At 40.7% G+C, this 22,349-nt stretch overlaps 1 protein-coding gene and 1 long non-coding RNA gene across 6 annotated transcripts in view; one reads left to right on the top strand and one right to left on the bottom strand.

The window, feature by feature from the left end:
- tok (tolkin) overlaps positions 1-22,349 on the top strand; it is a 233,775-nt gene that overhangs the window by 26,004 nt on the left and 185,422 nt on the right. The window lies entirely within an intron of this gene.
- Positions 1,426-21,618, bottom strand: LOC137244120 (uncharacterized). The gene is made up of 2 exons (XR_010950798.1): positions 21,516-21,618; positions 1,426-1,518 (listed from the first exon to the last, which is right to left on the bottom strand). It is a non-coding gene; the product is annotated as an uncharacterized lncRNA (long non-coding RNA).

Raw genomic sequence — 22,349 nt, 5'->3', positions numbered from 1 at the left:
AATGGACAAAAATCAGCGAAAAATGTCTCCTTATATAAAGACGTATTCTTGCTAAACTTTGAATTTTAAATTGTGACATAGAAATTGCCAAAATATTTATGAGAATTAAAAATATAAAAGTGTAGCGCATATTATTTGGATTGGAAAGTTGGTAGGAAACGAGATACCATTAGTCAATCAATTGCGCTCCACCTTTACATTTTTACTTCTCATAAATATTTTTGCAATTTCTATGTCAAATAATAAAAATCAAAGTTTAGCAAGAATATGTCTTTATATAAGGATCTCTCCTTATTTTTGTCCATTTATATAAAGGAAGTGCTTATAATTTTTTTATTTTATTTTTATTTTCTCCTTTTCTTAAAATTTCTCGGAGTCTTAACCTATCTGTTAAGTTTTACGCTTCTAGCTCAATTAGAACTTACATAAAAGTTAATCCCAAAATTCCCTCCGTTTTCTCATCCCGTGCGCCCCTTAGCGAATCTTTTTGTATCGTGTCATCGGCTGTCATCGGCTGTCATCGACCTCTGAATTAAGTTTGAAATTTCAAGTATCTAGCTCATCGAGAAGTTACTTAGAAGCTGGTTTGAAAATTTTCAAATTCTTATCTAATTATTTCGATCCGTGCCCCACCTAACGGATTTTTTCCTTTTGTTCCACTGTCACGGTGTTCTAACCTATGCTTAAAGTTTCACGCTTGTAACTCAATGAGAAGTTACCTAAAAATCGATTGCAAGATTTGTATGAAATGGGGATAAATATTCAACCAACCTAATATAAAGGAAGTAATAACAGTAAATAAAAACATTTGTCGAAATTTTAAAATAAATTTGTCTTTTTAATTTTGGATAATTGAACATTTATTTTTAAACCCGATTCCTGGGGTGGCGAACAATTTTTCGTTCATTTCTTTTGGTCCCAGAATTCACTTCTTGATACAAAATCTTGGTCAAAATCCATTATTTTCGGTCCCTTATAAATTTCTTAAAAATCCGTATAGAGTGAAATTCATAAACTTATTGAATAAATTGATATGTATGTAAATACCAAGTTCACGATAATTTAATTTCCAAATTCATTTCCAAGGCAAACACAATTTCGAACACAACACATTTATGAATATACATGAATAAAAAAATTGTTTTTCTTTAGTTTTATAATTTTGTTTTATCGTATACACCATCTTCTCCACTCTTTGTAAACACCTTCCCACTACATTGGCTTAACTTAAACCTCGCAGTGTATTTGGAATAGCACTAGAATACAGAGTAAGGATGGGGGAGCATTGAAGCAATGAAGCTTTGGATAGCTTTGAGGGCTTCGACTTCTGTTTTTTCTTTGGTTTTATTTGTCAAGCATTTACTTTTTTCTTGTTATTATGTGCTTGATGGTCTTGCACTTGTGTGTGCTCCTGCTGCAGCACCAACTTTTCATCATCAGCATAGTACGCGTCTACTGCCCTATGAGCCGTAACGGCAGTTCATCGACAAGTGTTTGCTGTATTGCCGAAGAAGACCACTTCACAAAAACATGAAAATAAAAGTAAAAACAAGAAATAAGAAGAAATCATAAAAAATATGAAATAAACATTAAGTACTATGTTATATTCGGAAAGAGTAGATTTTTGCAAAAAAAAGGAATCTGGAAAAACTGTAGGAATCATCAAAATTAAAATTCTCAAGTGTGCTATTGTACAAGTGGTTGTTGTTGCTGTTGCAAATTTCATTGCGGTTAAGATATGGTATGTTTTTTTCCTTTTTTAAAGTTGCGCTGAAAAAGTCAGGAAAATGAGCAAACTTATATGAGCATATGAAAAGTTTTCTACTACATGATGATAAACTGGAGTTTGAAAAAAAAAAAAAACATGTAGGGAAGTCCTTAATATGCACTTATATATGTTAACGTACAAGACATATACACATATGCCCATAAAAACTGTAAAAGTAATTGTGAGTAAGGATGCAAGTAAGGAATTCGTCTGCTTCATTAGATGCATTGTAAATTGCACAAAGATTACTTCGCGATGGGGGCTGTATGGGACCATGACATTAGTTTACAAGGGCACGCCTCAATGCGAGGTATTATCACCGCTGCTGTGGACACTGGTTATCAAGCGAGGGACCTGAGGGCGTGGTCATAAGTGCAAAATGCTTGCACTCTGATGAATCGGGCCTCAGAATGCATATGCGGTGGCATTGGAAGTTGGAAAGGTTGACCGCCAACGAAGACGGATGTGGTGTTGTGTACTAAGAAGTATAAGGTTCCGAGTTCGCATAGTTCTAAAAAAGGAGTCGCAAACCTTTTTTAATTGGACTTTGTGGCAGCACAGTGCTCTCAAGTGGTCCAATGAAACCGGGTTAATCCTGTTCAATTGTCCAGACTTCGTGCGACCACAACTTCTCATAAACTTTTTTTACCGTGAGTCTTTCGCCGTGAATACAACGGCAACGTCATTACGTGTTCGGCGTCTTCACTTCGGTGGGACAATGTGAACAGCAAGATTCCTCAATTATCCTAGGCTTGTATAAATACTCTAAAAACCGGTGTTCGCACTCAACACCTGCGCGAGTTGGAAGTTTAGATCGCCGTGCTTCCCGCTTATAACATCTTGCTATATTCCAAACAAACGTGAAGATCAAACGCCCTTTTCGTGACTACTCCCACCGTTCTTGTCATTTAACTATTGCTTGTGACCTTGCACTTTTCTTGGCGTCTTCAGATAGTTGCCCGTAGTAGTAGAACTACTAAGATTTTCCCCAGATAAAACAAGAATCGCGTGGCCGCCGTGGTGTCGTTCCAAGAGTATTTATGCTTGCTATGAAAAGCTTCTCAGTGAAAACTCATCTGACTTGCAGATGCGGAGTCGGCATAAAACAAGTATGCCCATTCCCGCCAAATTGTAGGAAAAATTAAAAGGAGCACAACGCAACTTGGAAGAGAAGTCAGCCTAAAATCTCTTCGGAGGTTATCGCGCCTTACATTTTTTTATTTTTGAAACAAGGATCGGATAATATTATCGAGCTGGATGAAAAATTTCGGACGGCTAGCTTCACCTGGGCCATCGATATTTGTCACTATTGGCATAAGGGCTCCACTAACTTCAGAAACTTTCTGTTTCACTGTCCTGAAGTATTCCCTAAAAGCTAGTTTTGAGTCAATGGTTACTCCTAAATATATCAGGAAAGGCTTTGGTTTTATTCCATATCCCCCGATATCTAGGAGTTGCTCAACCACAACCCGCTTTATGCTCACCAACACCTATTCTGTCTTATTGCATCTGCAGCCCTAGCTTCTAGGAATCATCGGCCATTGCTTTATTCTTCCTACGGCATAATTCCATAATCTTGGAGCAGATCCAGTTTTTTGACCGTTGCTACGACGATCATATCATCTACACAGCCGTCAATTTGCATGCCTCCCGGAAAGTCAATCTATAGCACATCGTCATACATCACATTCCATAGAGTTGGATCTAGGACAGGTCCCTCAGGGACGCTGCCGCTGGAGTTGTACTTTCTTGGTCGCTTAAATAGCTACCAAGCAGGTAAACAGGTGTGCCAATGTTTTGCAGCGATGTCATTATCTTCAACCAGTTCGCAGTGTTAAAAGCATTTCGACTATCCAAAGTATGTAGTGGGCAGAGCTTCTTTTTACTTTTGTCAACTATTCAACTATTTGTATTGCATCTATCGTGGATAATGCTTTTCGAAATCCAAGTTGATTTTTTGACAAGCCATCTAGGCTTTCTGGGGTCTGGTCTAGGCGCTAACTAATAATAAAATACAATAAATACAAAGCGCGATATACCTTCGAAGATAATTTAGACTTAGATTTAGGCTTCTATTCCAATTTTCGTCGTGGTCCTTTAAATTTTGTCCTAAAAAATGGCGGAAAGCGACCTACATGTTTTTACGCCGACCTCGAGCGGCATCTGCACGGCAGGAAAGCTTTTCATGGCAAAAATACACTCGGAGTGTTTGCCAAATCACTGCCAAGGGGCGATCCCGCTTAGACAATTTTTTCTAATTGAAAAAAACTTGTTTCTAAATTTTTGATGTTGCTTTGTCCGGGACTTGAACCAAGAATCTTCGCGATGGTAGGCGGGGCACGCTACCACCGCACCAGGGTGACCGCCTCACTAATAATACGCTCGGAAATATTGTCTGGTGAATCAAAAGTGGCCTGTGTGATGGATGGCTGGTCGGACATCGTACGGAGTTTCAGCAAAAGGACTAGTCTTTGGCGTTTCCATGAGCGGGGGAAGAAGCCCAGGAGATACCTTGTATCTAATAATCAGTGTAGGTAACAAGTTGTCGTGGAACCTTTAATGTGGAGGATACTGATGCGTAAACAAATACTGGGATCCCATCGCCCTCCTTTTCAAGTTTGGTCTTTATTGCTATTGTCATGCCAATCCTGTACGATGGGACAGCCACACAAAAAAAAAAACCAATCTATAAAAATGAGAAAGGATATGCAAGTTATACTTAGTATAAAGGGTGCTCTACAACAACTCCGAGTACTGCACTATATGTCATTCTGAATATCCCACCCGTAGACAACATGGCAAAAGACATAGTGTTAACAAACTCAACTAGACTCAATGTCTAGGAAAGTCAGACTTTACGACCATAGTAGTATACTGGAATATGGTAATGGAAAAGCAAATCAGCTAGCTAAGCAGAGGGCGCGATAAAAATTAGGCAAGAGTTGCACAGATCAAATAAGCAAGAATGACGTGGGACCAATCCTGAGGCTATACAGTGTCGAAGGTCATGTGTAGGTCTTACGCCATTAGAAGAGATGACTGTAAGTTCATGATAGGCGTTCTGACTGGTCTCTTTCTGATGGCATCGCCTCGTCCTCGTCACTGATACCAGATGTATGAAGTGCATATTGTTGTAGGAAAAACGGCTGAGCATGTGGTTTTTCATATCGGTCGTCGAGGAAATTTGCAGTTTCTTATAACTAAGGACAGCTCAGTTCAAACTAACCTAACCTCAAGTCTTTACTGTAAGCGCTTTGCTGAAGAGAAATAAAAATTATATAAGGTACACATTTTTGTTGGCGGTTGCGCATAAGCATATAAAACTAGTAGTCATATGTGAGTTTCACACTAAACATTTTTCTACAAGAACTCTTAGTACGTAAATAAGAAATTTGTTGGAGCTAAGTTTAAGAGCCGCATTTCTTTCTTTCCAATTCATAAAATATTCAGCTAACTTTGTAACCTCAGTAAATTATCGGTTTTACTTAAAAATCAAAGCTGATTAAATTAGTTTGTTAAACAAGTTAAATCTTAGTCAGTTAAGTCGCATTCGATTTCGCAAAAACTTTGTCAGCTTACCATTTAGTAAAGAAATACACAATCAAGCTCCTGAAGTCATAAATTTGTCAATGCTCTTTGTACAGTACTCCGCTCTTAAGAAACTTCATGCCTTTTCTACTAATTTCTCAGAAAGTTTATATAAAGGTGTGTCAAAATTATTTAGGTAGTAACCTCACTTCCTTATCATATATATATTATTTCTAATTGCTGTTTTTATGTACGGGTCCCTTTATCGCTCTTATTTGGAATCAAAATCTATAAATAAAGTTTTGGTTGTAAAGATGGAGATTCGGGCTATTAGCGAGCTTTGGGCAATTTTGGTCCTAGTGCTTTTGTTTAGCTATATTTTATTAAAATAATTTGTTAAAAATAAACGATTGTGAGCACAAAAATAAATCTTTTTATACTATGGCACTATTGTGAATATTTGCACTGCATTACCGGCAGTTGCTACCATACGCTAGATGGAAGCGCAAGCCTGTAAGTTTTAATTTATTGATAGAACAGCTGATTTCTGTTGATATTTGATAAGATAATTTTATGTTTGTTGCGCAAAATGCGCACGGGTCCGGCTCGTCTTTATATACAACGTCAAACTGCATCGTATTCGACTATATGATTCTGTGATCTACAGTGTTATACTAACATGAACTTAAAGGTCTGGTTTCATTTGTGATACTAAATAAGATAACGGCGTTGCGGGGCAACGTTATAGTTTCGAATTTGACCGATCTCAATCCTGGATAAGACTTACGGAGACCCTAGTGAGCCAAGGCCAAAATATTTTCATCTAGCTCTGTCGCAAATTGGACAGCCAAGCACAAAGTGTCTCGATAGTTTTTTGGACAGTGACCCGTCGACACTTCAATCACCATTGAAACAGAGGGCTTGGTAAACTCGATAATTTCAGCAGCCTGCCTGCTATCCACTTGCGGCCAAAAGGATCTCGCTACCTTGCAAGATGTAGTATCCGCCCAGTCTTTGCTTAGCCGACCCGAGACATGTCTATAGATAAGTAGACGATAGGTGATCTACATCTGGTACAGTTGTACTCATGCGCGCTATGAGATCCAATTGAAGATCGACAGTGATACTGCGACGGATTCGCAAGCTAGGTTACGCACCCTCAATCGCACCATCATCGAAATCAGGGCTTAACTAGCCGCTTTCTTTTTTAAGTAGAAGTTCAGTTCCTTAACCGTAGTACCACTTAATGGTGTGTTATCGGTTTATTTTAGAAATGTTAACGGGTTTTTACAGACCAGTTAGCCGCTTTTTTCGGCAAGTTATCGCTTCGTCATAGACAATAAACGTTATCAAGGAGTTATCGGACTTTTATACATGGGTAAACTTTTTTGGTTATCGACGAGTTAGCAACTGCAGCAAGACATAAGGTCTCGGGGCAGCCTGAATGCAGGCTTTATGGTCATAGCAGCATAGTGTCATCTAATATAGGGCGAACGAACTACATATATAGTTCCGTACCTGAGTTTCGAAGGACATTTTGGGCTCACAATTGAGACGTTGGGTTGGCACAAGGATGCGGATGTGCCGTAACACACTATGTACGTGTATATCGATGGTTCTAAATTAACGGGAGGGCTCGGGTCTCCTGTTTACAGTGTCGATCCAGACATAAATAGATTTTACAGGCTTCCAGATAACTGCAGTGCCTTTCATGCGGAAATTTTAGCCGTGAAGAAAGCAGCAGAAACTCGGAAGGAAGCGTGTTTAAGCTGCTGTCGTGTAAATATATATATTGAAGCGGCGATCAAGGCAATAAACTCAAACAATACTTCATCAAGAAGTGTCCTGGAATGCAAAGAAGCATTGGAAAGACATCGCTCAAGCCCGTAACGAAAACAGTGTAGAACTCGACGAATCGACGGTAAACGTTTCAATCTCTTTGAGGTAAATCAAAAGGAGACAAGTGTTGGTAATGATTCATCAAGCAGGAAAGGCATGGAGAGAAGCGCGGGGCTGCAAAATTTCTAAGATCATGTGCAAATCCTACGACATCAGACTCGCAAAGTGGCTCATATCTCTGAAGAGGGAAGATTTAAGGCTCACGATGGGCATACTAACTGAACACTGCCTTCTGGCCTTACGTTTAAAAGTTAGGCCTCGTCAGTAACGGCAGTTGTAATAAATGCAAGCTACAGGAAGAAATGGTGGAGCGCGTTCTGTTTTCGTGTCCTGCGTTCGCCAAGTCAAGGTCTCAATTACTACTACAGAGCTGCCAGATTTCGAGACAGCTATTAGGATAGGTTAGGTTAGGTTGAACTGGGTGGTCCATGGGACCTCATATAGCATGAAAGAGTTCGCAGTGTTACCAGAACTTTGTTTAACGACCAAACTAAAAATCCCAACCTAACCTAACCTAAGCCATCAAATCAACAAAGATTCAACAAATATAAATGCATACGTATACGTCACGCATGAATCACATGTATACATTTTGGCTCATTGAAAGTACATATTGATCTGGTTTCGTTTACATTCAATGTTCAATTATTCGATGACGGAAGAACACTAGCCGGCATCTATGGGCCGAACTTCATGAAATCTATACCAATGGGATGCTACCCCACCATGTTTCAGGTAGAAATCCATGCAATAGAAGTTTGCGTAAAGAATGTCTATGGAGAGGCTTATCCTCGAAGAGCATGTACATTATGTCGGACAGCCAGGCAGCCTTGCATGCCTTGCAATCCTACACAGTTACATTCAAGCTAGTGGATGACTGCATTGAAATCCTTAATGAACTGGGAACCAAAAACCAGGTTTTTTACATGAAGGCAATGGACATGCAGACTACCTAGCAAGGCAGGGTGCTAAAGCAGCATTCTATGGTACAGAACCCTTTTGTGGACTCACAAATCACACACCAGGGAAACCATAAGTAACTGGGAAACAACACTATTTAGACGGTACTGGATTGACTGCCCAGGGCAAAGACAGACCAAACTATCTGTATCAGCCAAACTCACTAATCTAAGCAGGGAGGACTTAGGAACACTCACTCACAACCTAAGTAAGTTAAATCAATCCCATACTCAAATTAGTCGTTTCTGTGAGCTGGAGGATGAAACGCCGGTTCACATTCTGTGTGAATGCGTCGCTATGGCAAGGCAGATACTCTCCAATCTAGGTGGTGTGACTCTTAATCTCTATGTGATATGGAGTAAAAAGCCTGAAGAGATACTTAGATATATTAAAAGCCTCAATATACAAAATTAGGCCGAAAGGTCATGCAAAAAGATTTACACAAAAGTCGCAGTGCTTCCAGGCCTAATAATAATAACAATATGTGTTGTATGCTTAGCTCAACTGAATCTTAAAAATTCTTGTTTTTTTGATGATAAATTTCCATAAGAGAGGAAATATATTAAAAAATAGAAGTAAAATTAAAAAATTTTAAGCACGTCCTTTATATAAATGGACAAAAATCAGCGAAAAGTGTCTCCTTATATAAAGACGTATTCTTGCTAAACTTTCATTTTTAAATTTTGACACAGAAATTGCAAAAATATTTATGAGAAGTAAAACTATAAAAGTGGAGCGCATATTATTTGGATTGGAAAGTTGGCAGGAAAGGAGATACCATTAGTCAATCAATTGCGCTCGACTTTTGCATTTTTACTTCTCATAAATATTTTTGCAATTTTTATGTCAAATTTTAAAAATCAAAGTTTAAGAATATGTCTTTATATAAGGAGTAATTTTTCGCTGATTTTTGTCCATTTGTGTAAAGGAAGTGCTTAAATTTTTTTTATTTTATTTTTATTTTCTCCTTTTCTTACTAAATTTGTAGCCTCATCATCGAGAAGTTACTTAAAACCCGGTTTCAAATTTCCAAATTCTTATCTAAATATTTCGATCCGTGCGCCACCTAACGGAATTTTTTCTCCTTTTATTAAATTTTCCTGGCGTTTTATTCTATCTGTGAAGTTTTACAGTTGTAGCTTAATGAGAACTTACATAAAAATCAATCCTAAAATTCCCTCCGTTTCGTACGATTTTTCTAAATATCTCATTCCGTGCGCCCCCTAGCGAATCCTTTTGTATCGTGTCGGCTGTCATCGACCTCTGAATTAAATTTGAAATGAAATTTCAAGTCTCTAGCTCATTGAGAAGTTACTTAAAAGCTTGTTTGAAAATTTTCAAATTCTTATCTAATTATTTCGACACGTGCGCCACCTAACGGATTTTTTCCTTTTGTTGCATTGTCACGGTGTTCTAACCTATGTGTAAAGTTTCACGTTTGTAGCTCAATGAGAAGTTACTAAAAAATCGATTGCAAGCATTGTAAATTTTACCAAGTAGCGCAACTAACAGCTGATCGGTGAAAATTCGCACATTCACACGCACAGTTCTCGACTCAGTTTCAAAACAAAACTTTAGATTATTTAATTCAAATTTTAAAGTGAGATAATCCTTACAAATTTATGTATACAGAATATATATGGCGTTTTTGTTGTTATTAAAACAATAGTTTTATTTTTATTAAAGCTTTTATCATTTTTTTTTTTTAACTTTGAAAAATCTCCGAACACCATTCCTTCATTATATGACATTCGACTGCCTAGTCCACTGCCTTCCACTCTATTCGTAACATAACCTCTACTTAAGCTGCCAAACTATATAGTAAACAATGATTGCAAGATTTGTATGAAAAGCGGACAAACATTCAACCGACCTAATATAACGGAAGTAAAAATATAAACTTTATCGAAAAATGTTTACCAACTGGCCTCATGACTTACTGCCTCGTTTGCTTTCAAAATTGATGATCGAATATCTTTTATCAATGAAATGCTAAGTTTTTCACAAAAGATAAAGTTTCAAATTAGTTAAAGTAAAATGAAAATTTACAGCAAAAATATTTCGCAAAAAGTTATACAAAAGAGCAATTTGTATGTAAGTATTTTTTATGTATGCAAGTCTATATGATTATAAGAAAGCAGCTTCATTACAAAGAAATGAGCTTCTCGACTTCATATCAGTTGTTGCCAAAAAGCACTTACACACATACTGGATGGTGGGTGGTGGTGGTGAAGGAGGTTGGGTACAGCAATGACACTTATCATAAAAACTGCATACTCAACCAAAATTTGGATTATGTATTAAATAAAAAATAAACGTTAAAGCAGAGGGAAAGAGAGACAGCAGAATTACAGTAAAAAGGAAAATCCAAGGAAGGTTGCAGGTCATTAGCGGTGTTACGAATGTGCGTGCTTGCTTACACCCACATACCGTTAAGTGTATGCTTAGATGAGTATGAATGTGTGTGATCTTATAAAGACGAGTGTTATGCGGCAGTTACTCACGAACGTACGTACCAAAAACGTGTCAGCTGACACGACCTATCTTATGAGTGTGCAATGTAAACAAAAACTCACCGACGTGCAACGCCCGTACGTACGTAGCCCGGAACGTAGAAATCAAAACAGTTTTGATTTTTTCCGTAAGAACGTGTCAGCTGATCGCTCTCTCACTAGACAGAGTTGCCTAGTAAACTTGTGTGCGCAAATTTTTGACCTTTTGCAGTTTTATGCAAAAACACCTAATTAAAGTTTGAAAAATTGTGAAAATAATTCAAAATAATTATCTAAAAGTGCAGATTATAAATATATAATCTATTTATATTTATTCAATATTTATTCCAGCCTTTTACAACATCAAAAATTAAATTGGAAAAAGTTGATGTTTCCATAAGCATGCATGCAAAATGGTCAATGGCAACAGTGCTTATCTGCAAACAATACACACACAAATATGTTATGTACATGTACACAGCCGCACACATTGATTCCTACGGGCTTGAGGGTTCGGTCAAACGTGTTTCGTACGACAAACATTCGTACGTACGGCACACGTCGGTGGGTAATTGCCGCTTTATTTTCAAATGACACCCATTCCAATGTCTTAAGCTGGAGACATTGGTGCTTTATCGGTAACCGTATCGGTAACCTTATAACAGCTGATTCGACCAACCTTATGAGAATCAATGCAATCGGTTATTGGTGCAGCTAAGGTCGTAACCCAATTGGGTTTTGGTTTACCGTCAACGACAAACGGCACCAATGACTCCCGCTTTATTCATTCGGAAATAATCATTTCTAAGTATCATCCGTGGGTGGGGCCGTGTGTAGAAGTCCACGAAAGTGGGGAAAGCTTCTGACCGCCATTCGCCTGTGAATGGCCAGATCGATTCTTTTGCATGCGGTTCAAGCAGCTCACTACTGCCGGTCGCTTGCGGCCAAGTATCCTCTGGGTAGCCGCTAAACACCCGTTTAGCGGTGAGCTAATGTGAGAAAGCGACAACCTGGCTAGGCCACTCTGACATAATCGGTTTAAGGGCTAGCCGGGGGAGATCTCATCGACAGCGTCTGTACACCTCTAGGTGCGGCTGCAAACGGACGTTTGTCTTGGAGCAAGCGGCTCGCTATATAAACGTGTCAAGTAATATTTTCACCCCCGCTGAGCGGGTTGTGCGCTGGGCTTGGGACCCGCCACGTAAAGCCATACTCCAATGAAATATAACAACAAGCCTCGGATAAATACACTCTCTATTGATGACGACCATGGCAAACGTTTGAAGGACAATGAATTGAGGGCATGCACCTGGAACGTCCGCTCCCTGAATGGGATTGGTGCAGATGCCCGGCTGGTTGATGTCCTCGTCAAAGCAAAATCTGACATCACCGCCATCCAAGAAATGCGTTGGACGAAGCAAGGAAGAAAAAAGATCAAAAATTGTGACATATATTGGAGTGGCCATGCGAATAAGCGCAGTTTCGGCGTCGGATTCGTGGTGGGAGAGAGACTTTGTCGCCAAGTGCTGGCGTTCACGCCTGTGGACGAGCGTCTCGCCGCTATCCGAATAAAAGCAAAATTTTTTAATATATCATTCATCTGCGCACATGCGCCGACAGAGGAGAAAGACGATGAGGTGAAAGACACTTTTTATGAACAATTAGAACGCACATAGGAGCACTGTCCCCGTCATGATATAAAAGTCGTGCTTGGCGACTTTAACGCCAGGGTGGGCAAAGAACGTGTTTTTGGCCCTACAGTCGGAAAGTTCAGCCTACACAATGAAACTTCTCCTAACGGACTGAGGCTGATTGACTTTGCCGGTGCTCGAAACATGGTCATATCCAGCATGAGGTTCATGCATAAAAGGATACATCAAGCTACATGGCTGTCTCCTGATCGAAATACTCGCAATCAGATCGATCACGTTGTGATAGACGGACGGCATGCCTCCAGTGTTTTAGATGTGCGCACGATCCGAGGACCTAACATCGATTCGGACCATTATCTCGTTGCAGCCAAAATACGCACCCGCCTCAACGCGGCTAAAAACAAGGAACAAAAAACACAAGGAAAGCTAGACGTCGAAAAGCTTCAATCACAACAGACTGCCAATGATTTCGCAACTCGACTCTCACACCTGCTCTCTGAGGGCATAACTCATCCTGAAGGAATACAGGAGCAGTGGGAGCATATCTCCAAAGCACTTCGTACCGCCGCCGAGGAAAAAATTGGTTACCGGCGGCCACGAAAAAACAACTGGTATGATGAAGAATGCCGCGTTGCAACCGAAAGAAAAGACGCTGCCTACAGGGCTACGTTAAAAGCGAGCGCGACAAGAGGAGTGTGTGAACGCTATCGTGAGTTGAAAAGGGAAGCGAGACGCCTTTTCAGGAAGAAAAAAGCAGAAGCAGAAAGGCGTGAGTGCGAGGAGCTTGAGCTGCTAGCCACCAGGAATAACGCCCGAAAATTCTACCAAAAAATACGGCGACAGACGGAAGGTTTTAAGACCGGGGCAAACTCCTGTAGGAATGAAAACGGCAACCTTGTAACTGATGTGCAGAGAGTGCTTAGATTATGGAGGGAACACTTCTCTGCTCTCCTAAATGGAGGCAGCAATTCACCGCGCAGAGATGAAGAACCCGATCCCGCAATCGATGATGATGGAATATATGTCCCCCCGCCCGATTATGACGAATAGCAATAACCAGATTGAAAAACAACAAGGCCGTGGCCGCTGATGGATTGCCTGCGGAGCTATTCAAGTTCGGCGGCGAGGAGTTGGTAAGGCGCATGCAGCAGCTTCTTAGCAAAATATGGGCGGACGAAAGCATGCCCGACGGTTGGAATCTAAGTGTTCTTTGCCCAGTCCACAAGAAGGGGGATACTGCAAAATGCACCAACTATCGTGGAATCAGCCTTCTTAATATCGCATATAAGGTCCTTTCAAGTGTATTGTGCGAAAGATTGAAGCCCACCGTGAACCGGCTGATTGGACCTTATCAGTGCGGCTTCAGACCTGGTAAATCTACCATCGACCAGATTTTCACAATGCGCCAAATCTTGGAAAAAACCCGTGAAAAGAGAATCGACACACATCACCTCTTCGTCGACTTTAAAGCCGCCTTCGACAGCACGAAAAGGAGCTGCCTATATGCCGCTATGTCTGAATTTGGTTTCCCCGCAAAACTTATACGGCTGTGCAAAATGACGTTGAGCAACACCATCAGCTCAGTCAGAATTGGGAAGGACCTCTCCGAGCCGTTCGAAACTAAATGAGGTTTCAGACAGGGTGGCCCCCTATCGTGCGATTTCTTTAATTTGATGCTGGAGAAAATTATACTAGCTGCAGAACTTAACCGCACTGGAACAACATACTATAAAAGCGTGCAATTACTGGCATATACTGATGACATTGATATCATCGGCCTAAACACCCGCGCTGTTAGTTCTGCTTACTCCAAGCTGGAAAAAGAAGCGGTAAAGATGGGTTTGATGGTGAATGAGGACAAAACGAAGTACCTGCTGTCATCGAGCAAAGAGTCAGAGCATATGCGCCTTGGCAACCACGCTACTGTTGGCAGCCATAATTTCGTAATAGTAAAAGACTTCGTTTATTTGGGAACCAGCATCAACACTAGCAACAACATCAGCACTGAAATCCAGCGAAGAATCAATCTTGCCAATAAATGCTACTTTGGACTAGGTAGGCAATTGAAAAGTGAAGTCCTCTCTCGGCGAACGAAAATCATACTCTACAAGTCACTTATCGTACCCGCCCTGCTATATGGGGCAGAAGCATGGACCATGACAACAGCAGATGAAGCGGCTTTGGGAGTGTTCGAGAGAAAAGTTCTTCGAAAGATTTATGGACCTCTACGCGTTGGCGATGGCGAGTACCGAAGAAGATTTAATGATGAGCTGTACGAGCTATACGCAGACATCAACATAGTCCAGCGAATTAAAACTCAGCGGCTGCGCTGGCTAGGCCATGTTATGCGAATGAAAGATGATGCTTCGGCCAAGAAAGTGTTTCTATCGGAACCCGCCTATGGAAGCAGAGGTAGAGGGCGGCCCCCACTCCGTTGGAAGGACCAGGTGGAAAACGATTTAAACTCCCTTGGTGTGACCAATTGGCGCCGGTTGGCGGAACGAAGGAGCGACTGGCGCGCCTTGTTGGACGGGAACCGTTTAGACGGTTAAGCGCCAATTAAGTAAGTAAGTAAGTAAGTATCATCAACACGACAACAAAACAATTGAAGTGAAAAGAATTGAAAGTGAACGCAGAACCTGAGTGCAAGAAGCTGAAGTAACGTAAATTGAGAACTGAGTAAACAAAGTGAGTAGCGACTTGACAAAGGTTGGAAGAATATGTTGGAAGAGGAAGAGCAATCAGTAACAGACCTTGCGACACAACCGCGTGGTGATTGTGTGACTTTTGAGCCTTAATACTACAGCCTCCACGAGATGTTTTTCAGACGTACCCTCAAAGATGAAATAATAACAGTTTCGTAATACGAATGAAGCAACTTGCTTTCAAAAAAAAAGTGTGCCACGTAAAGTATGACCTTTACCATCTTGATCCTGAATTAGTCGGTTGACAAATAGTTTTGAAACATGATGCAGCAGTTAAGATGGCTCCTTCTACTTAGGTTAGGTAAGGTTGTAAGGCAGCTGGCCAGTTAAGGAATACTTTGTGTTACCACATACTCAAACGGTGATGTTGGCTTCCAGATACGTCGCAGAGTCGAATACGTTCCGGCCGAGATATTTACGCCTCGTCTGCGCAAAAGCTGTGCAGCTATGCATAAACTAACTGGATGGTTTCACACCATCGTCCTCCACACAGATAATACAACTGGGGATGTATAGTATATTTTGGCGTACCCAATGGGAAGTGGCGCTGTTAGCACTCCAATAACCATGAATAGATGAGCTTGTGTAAATCCAAATAGTCAATAAAGGGTCATTAATATCTAAATACACCGCAGGAGGCCATGTTAGCCGAGCGTTCGTCAAGCGTTTGGTGGATGAAGCAACTGTCTGTCCTGCTAGGAATGAAATTCAGGTTGGTCAGATTGTTGGAGTGCCTGTAATTCACAGACTTACATTCCGCGCCAAGAAGCCGTATTGCAGCCAGGGCTACGACCATTTGGCCCTTGATACCCATGGGCACAGATTCAGTAAACGCATTTGTTTATACGAACCATCCGCAATATTTGCACTGCTTCCAAAATTTTCACCGTAGAAGAAGTGTATAGACTATACCACACCAGAGCGCCATAGAAAATAATCGGCCCGACCACCATATCGTAAAGCCAATGTACCACTCTTAGAGAGAACCCCCAGCGTGTACCAATAGCCCCTTGACTACAGTACACATAAAACAACAGAACAGTCCTGGGCCTGTCGTTCACATCAAGCTTCCACGGTACTTAACCTTATCAAACAGCTATAGTCATACTCCCCCAAAAAGAAGTGGGTAGTAGAGTTTTAATTCAGGTGCTTTGTACGCTGCACAGGAGCTTTATCAATACCAACTAGTGACATTTTCTATGCATTTCTGTACCGAAGGCCCTTGGTGATAAGAAAAGGAGGGGAGGGCGGTGTCTAAGTAAATATAACGACATTCATTCGGGATACCAAGTAATCGTTGCGTTTACTGAAGAAATTCTTTAGTGTAGAGCTCCCTGATGTGCAATGTTGGTTTGGTCTCAATATTGGGCCCAGGTAGAGTAGTTGGTTCGGAAATGTATTTATGAGAATCTTTGGGTCTTAAACGGCTCCTTTTTTGACTGAGGTGGGAGTTGAACAGGCATTTCTGTGCCCGTAATCTGCTTAGAGCTACGTACTACTTCTATTCCTTTCTCTCTCTCTCTCTCTCTTTTCTACTCCTCTCTCACGACCTTTTTCCCTTGCTGAATTTCCTCTCTTACTGCCTCCCGCTATCGCAAGCCTAACCAGTTCCCTCTCCTTCCCTCGTCACCTACCACGTTGCTCCTCCTACGTCCTGATCCTTGATAGATAAAAAAATGTTTTGTACGCTTACTCAGGCAAAAATCTTGTTGATTGCAAATACCCATATATTTGGTTTGTATGGGAGATGCCAGTTATTTTTTTGAAATAATTTTATAATCCGTATATCCTTTCTTAAAGTTCAAGTCCTAGGTTAGGTTAGGTTGAATTGGCCGGTCCATGAGGACCTCACATAGACTGAAATAGTCCGTAGTGTTACCAGAAGTTTGTTTTAACGACCAAACTGAAAAAACCTATCAAAAACCAGGACCTATGTTATAAAATAACTCCGTCCTCTTGGCAAATACTAGAAGCTTTCTAGGATTTAAGCCACCTGCTGCTTCTAGATATAACAGCTGTATCATTCCTAATAGCACAGAACGTGCTCGATCGTTTCCTCCTCCAGCCCGCACTTCCTACATCAGCTATCACTGACCAAGCCTAATTTAAAGGCATGTGACGCCAGAAGGCAGTGTCCAGTCAGAATACCCGTCATGAGTCTGCAGTCCTCTCTTTTTAATGATGAAAGCAACTTTTTTAGTCTAAGGTTGTAAGGCCTGCACATAATCTTCGACACTTTACAGCCCCACGCTTGAACCCACGCCTTTCCTGCTTGGTCGATCATGTGCACCTCTCCGCCTTCGCTTAATTTCGCCTAGTATAATTGGGACGTCGATGGAACAAGCTTCAATGGATGCGCCCTTTTTAGCTAGTTCATCCGCTTTTTCATTCCCATATATTCCTATATACCCTGGGACCCAATATAGATGTATGCTTCTCCCTGTCCCGATTCTCTCCAGGGACTGCTTACACCCTAACACGCATTTAGATGCTGTGATATGCGAGATTATTGCCTTAATTGCTGCTTGACTGTCAAGATAAAAGTTAACACGATTGCAGCTTGAGCTATTTTCTTCCAGGGTTTCTGCTGCTTTGGTTACGGCTACTAGTTCCGCTTAGAAAATGCTGTAGGATCTGTTTACTTCCGGATCAGCACAGTATACCGTAAACCCTACTCCTTCCTCTACTTTGGAACTATCTGTGTACACATGTATCGCCTCGTCCGCCATTTGAGCACTCTTGCGCCAACCGTCCACCTCTATTGTGGCCTTAAGATCGCCCTCGAAGCGCAGATAGGGAATCAGATAGTCTGTTCGTCTTGTGATTGATGACGCTATACTACTATGACCGTATGGTCGGCGCTCAAGCTGCCCCGAGGCACCGAGCCTGGTTGCAGTTGTTAACGCTATGTTCTTTGCTACCAGGTCTACAGGTGGAACGTGCAGGATGGCATACAGTGCAGCTGTCGGGGTTGTTTTCAGGGCTCCCGTAATACTAAGTATTGATAGTCTGCATACTCCCTCTAATTTTTTGAGGTAGGTTGCTTTTTGTGTGGATTTCCACCAAACAAGAACTCCATAGTATAGGATAGGGCTTACAATCGCTGTAAAAACCCAATGAGAAAGAGAGAGCGATAAGCCCCACGTACACCCCAGCATTCTGTTACATTCATAAAGTGCCGTTGAAGCCTTCTTCACCCTCTCCTCCACGTTGAGCTTTCATGACAGCTTACTGTCTAGAATGATTCCTAGATACTTTGTGAAAGGTTTCTCCCGTAGGGTCACCTCTCCTAACTTAGGCCTGATCCAATTTGGGCCTTGTACCTCTTTGTAAATAAGACCATATCCGTCTTATACGCGTTGACTTTCAACCCGACATTTGATGCCCAGGTATGAATATCCCGAAGCGCCCGATCCATCAAAGAGCTAATCGTTGGAAGGCACTTTCCACTTATGACAATTGCAACGTCATCCGCATAAGCCGTAAGTTTTACGGGTCCCTCATCAAATCGCCTGAGCAGTTTGTTGATAACCAGCGTCCACAGCAGAGGTGATAGCACCCCTCCCTGCGGCGTTCCCCTGTCCACTGATTTCGTGGCCTCGTACAATCCCCATTGTGATGTTATCTTCCTTCAATTTAACATGCAGCCGATCCATCTGGTTAAGACTGGAAGTACTTTAATGTAATTAAGACCATCCATAATCGCCCATTTAGAAACATTATTGAGCATATTCCTTATATTCTAGGGCTTTCTGTACGCTTATAACCACCCTATGCAATGCGGTGTCTACCGACTTACCTTTGGTGTACGCATGTTGTGTTGTGGAGAGCAGCTTTTCATCCACGTTGGACTTATGTACACATCTATCAGCCTCTCAAAGGTCTTGAGCAGAAATGATGTTAAGCTAATGGGTCTATAATCTTTGGGACACACGTGACCGATCTTCCCCGCCTTTGGTAGGAAAGCTACACGAGCAGTTCTCCAAGAGTGCGGTACATGATTCAGTCTTACACCCATCGAATATTATTTTAAGCCACTCCACGACCGCCCTACTTGAAACTTGTGGCATGGCCGGGAATATACCATCTGGGCCCGGCGATTTGAACTTAGAAAACGTCTTCACTGCCCATTCGATCTTGGTATCGGTCACCAATCCCGACAATACCCGCTCCGTGATCGAAGTGTGAATGCTGTCTGCTGGCTCTTCTAAACCATCTCCCGATGGGAAAAGTCCTAAGTTGATGAAGTTTTATTATAAAGCAATGATGAATAACTACGTCACTTAAAAAATACGTACAAACAAACACGAATTGTTGTATTCAATTGTTCTTGATATATATCTAATTTTGTCAGATGCTTTTTGATGAGGGTAGGCATAAAAGTTTACCCATCAGCATTATTATAGCTTTTAGTTGCTCAAGTTAAAAGTTGTACAGGTAGTCTCTACTGATGGACACCTACAAGTGCACAAGTTTTCAACTGAGTGTCTCCAACTAAGGTGGTATAGTTGAAAGGAGCGTACAACAGTTTTCGTGAAGTAAGCAAAAGCGTCTTAATTCTCAAATGCTTCCTGGAAACTTCTGTATAAGTGAATATTTATGTCAATAACCCTCTTACAGGAAACTTGGATTCTATTTCTATTTTTGCTTGTAGTGTGTACGTAAACTAAACGAACTGGCCTACACTGGACTTCTATGAAGACCGCATTGCATGATATAGATCCGGCACGTTCCGGTAACAAAGCACCATTAAGGTACTAGACCGACCATCTCGGGAACGATTTATATGACGACATTAAACCTTCAAGGCCATCCCTCCCCTCCCTCAACCGCGCCGTTTTGCTGGAGCACTCGGTGTCCACACAGACATTTTTCCATGAGACTCTCTTTGTCCTGTGAATTTTCACGCTTGTAAAGCCTCAACAAATCTCTATACATGTCCCTGCATGCTTCCTTCCGCGACTTTTGCCAGATTTAACAATTTTTATACAAGTCTTCTAAGCATAATCTATTTCTTGCTTCACAAATATGGCCTTGGTTTTCCCCTGCATCTTGTAAGAGGAAAAACTTTGTTGCATGCAGTCATAAAATTTTTTGATGGGAAGTTATTGGATTCTTTCAGTTCCTCTATAGTGGTAACCTCTTTGGGTTATTCCAGTTTCAGTTCTAGATACTCCTATAATCTGGTCAAGTCCGTTGACCTTGAGTTTCTAAAGATGCTTACGTTCTTATCCACTTAAGGGGGATGCTGAATGCCCAGAACTCTTTCCCCTTCTCCTCAAGGGTTAGGAGGAGTTCGCTCGACGCCACTTTTCTCTGTAAGACTTGTAGCACCATTGGGCTGTTTGTCCTCCTCCAACACTTTCGTTGTGACACCTACGCCCTGCTCCAATAAAATTTTTAGCTAATATGAAAAAGCTCACATGGCCGGCTAATTTGCTCTACAGTTGCGAAAAATCATTTCCAAATTGGTATCGGTGCTGCTCGGATATTCAGACAAAATCCCCGGGCCCAAGTACCGCACATACGGCATTTTAGTGCAATTACTTCTGGCTATTTCCTCCAAACTTTTTGGTTCGGCAGATAACTCTACTGATGTAATTTAAGTAGCATTTCCAATGTCCTGGGGTTTAAAAATAATTTTAGCTCTAGCTGGGTATTCGGACATGATTTTTTTTAGTCAAGTGGGGTATAAACCAAAACACCATAGAAGATAATAAGACGTTCTATCGTTTATTATAAATCGCGAGGAAACTCCAATTTCTCTCTTACAGATGAACAGCGCACAGTGGTCGGTTCGATAGGCCAAAAATAAAAAACTCAAAGTGAAAATGAAAAGTTTGTCACCAAATGTGTCGTTGGTATCTCTTATTAGAACATTCTTTTAAAAGGTATAATTGTTTTTGTTGTATTCGAACTGTACTCTTTTAGAATAGCTTCAAGAGTGAGGTTATGGTATTAGTTGGTTTTTGCAGTGTGAGCAAGTTTAAAGCAAAGTCCAAGTTTAAGCTATTTAAAAGTACATAAAATATCATTGTATTGAAATAAATAAAAATGAATATGGAAGCCAAAGGTATTTACTTCATTTTGAAATAATTTTAGTGTCTTTAGCTTGTTGTCCTTTTTTTGGTTATTTAAAATTTCACCAGTGTCTTTATTAGTGTTTATTTGCACAAATATTTCAAATTCAGCTAAAGTTTTAGTTGGGATTTATAACATATTATTAGTCAAAGTTTTAAGATTCTAAAGTGTTAATATCAGCTGCCACTTTCTGCCACTAACTATGTTTTGCGACAGTTTTCTGATAGCGTCAGCCTGATAAATTATTGTCGTATGTTATATGTGCTCGCATGTAACATAAGACATTATTTCATCCAGTCGACGATATGCAAATGTAAACTTGGGTGTGTGTTTGTTGTTTTGCTATTGCTATGTATGTAAGATCTTTAAATAACTTTAATTTCTTTATTTAAGCCTATTAAACATTGTATTTTCAATAGACACATCTTACCAATTTTCTTTGTTTTTTGTATGCGTGCTGTGAAATTGGTTGTGGGTCGGTATGAAGGTATCACTCGCACCAATTTTATGAAAACATAATTCTCACATATTTGTAAAGCCGTAACTAAAGTTTCACGTTGATATCTCTACTGGAAGTACTTTTGGCCACCAACTCCATATAAAACCGACCAGTGTGCAGCATGGTTGCTGTTCTCTTGGCTCGCTTTTCTATATGTATTGTTATTTCATAATGATACTCCAACGCTTGACTCTAAAAGTTCTCTTCGCACTCTTTCACTCTCTACATCCACATCCTGATTTCCATTTGTGCTTGTTGAGCTTCCACATTTGCAACACTGTTAATACATAGTTCCTTAATCTGGTTTGATTTGGGACTAATTAGTGTTTGCTTGTGGGAGGTTTGACTGTACACGTGCATTTCAACAAACATATACAAATAAGTGCTGTTTAAAAAAGAATTTTCAAAGATTTTTTAAATGCAGTCAACCAATAAAGTCACTAACAATGCCATGCCGTACTCACTCAACCCCACTTAAGCGGGCATAACAGACGACAAATCTGCAAACCAGTCAAGCGGCTAAATCTCTCAAAATCAGTACCAAGGGAACTGAATGAATGAATGAATATTTTCCAACTGATTTCTTTACTGTTGGCGACAAAGCAGCAAACTGAAAAAAAAAAAAACCAAGAAAAGTAACAACAACACTGACATTGGCATGCTTTAGGATATGCAAGGAAAATGCCTCAGGAAAAATGGTAAATGACAAAAACAAACGAACAGCAAGAACAACTACAGTGACGTTAACCGAATCAAAAGCTTTGA

Source organism: Eurosta solidaginis, chromosome 1 (assembly GCF_040869045.1).
Source record: "Eurosta solidaginis isolate ZX-2024a chromosome 1, ASM4086904v1, whole genome shotgun sequence".
NCBI lineage: Eukaryota > Metazoa > Arthropoda > Insecta > Diptera > Tephritidae > Eurosta > Eurosta solidaginis.
The sequence above is the reverse complement of the archived record's forward strand: the minus strand, read 5'-3'. Positions and strand labels throughout refer to the sequence as shown.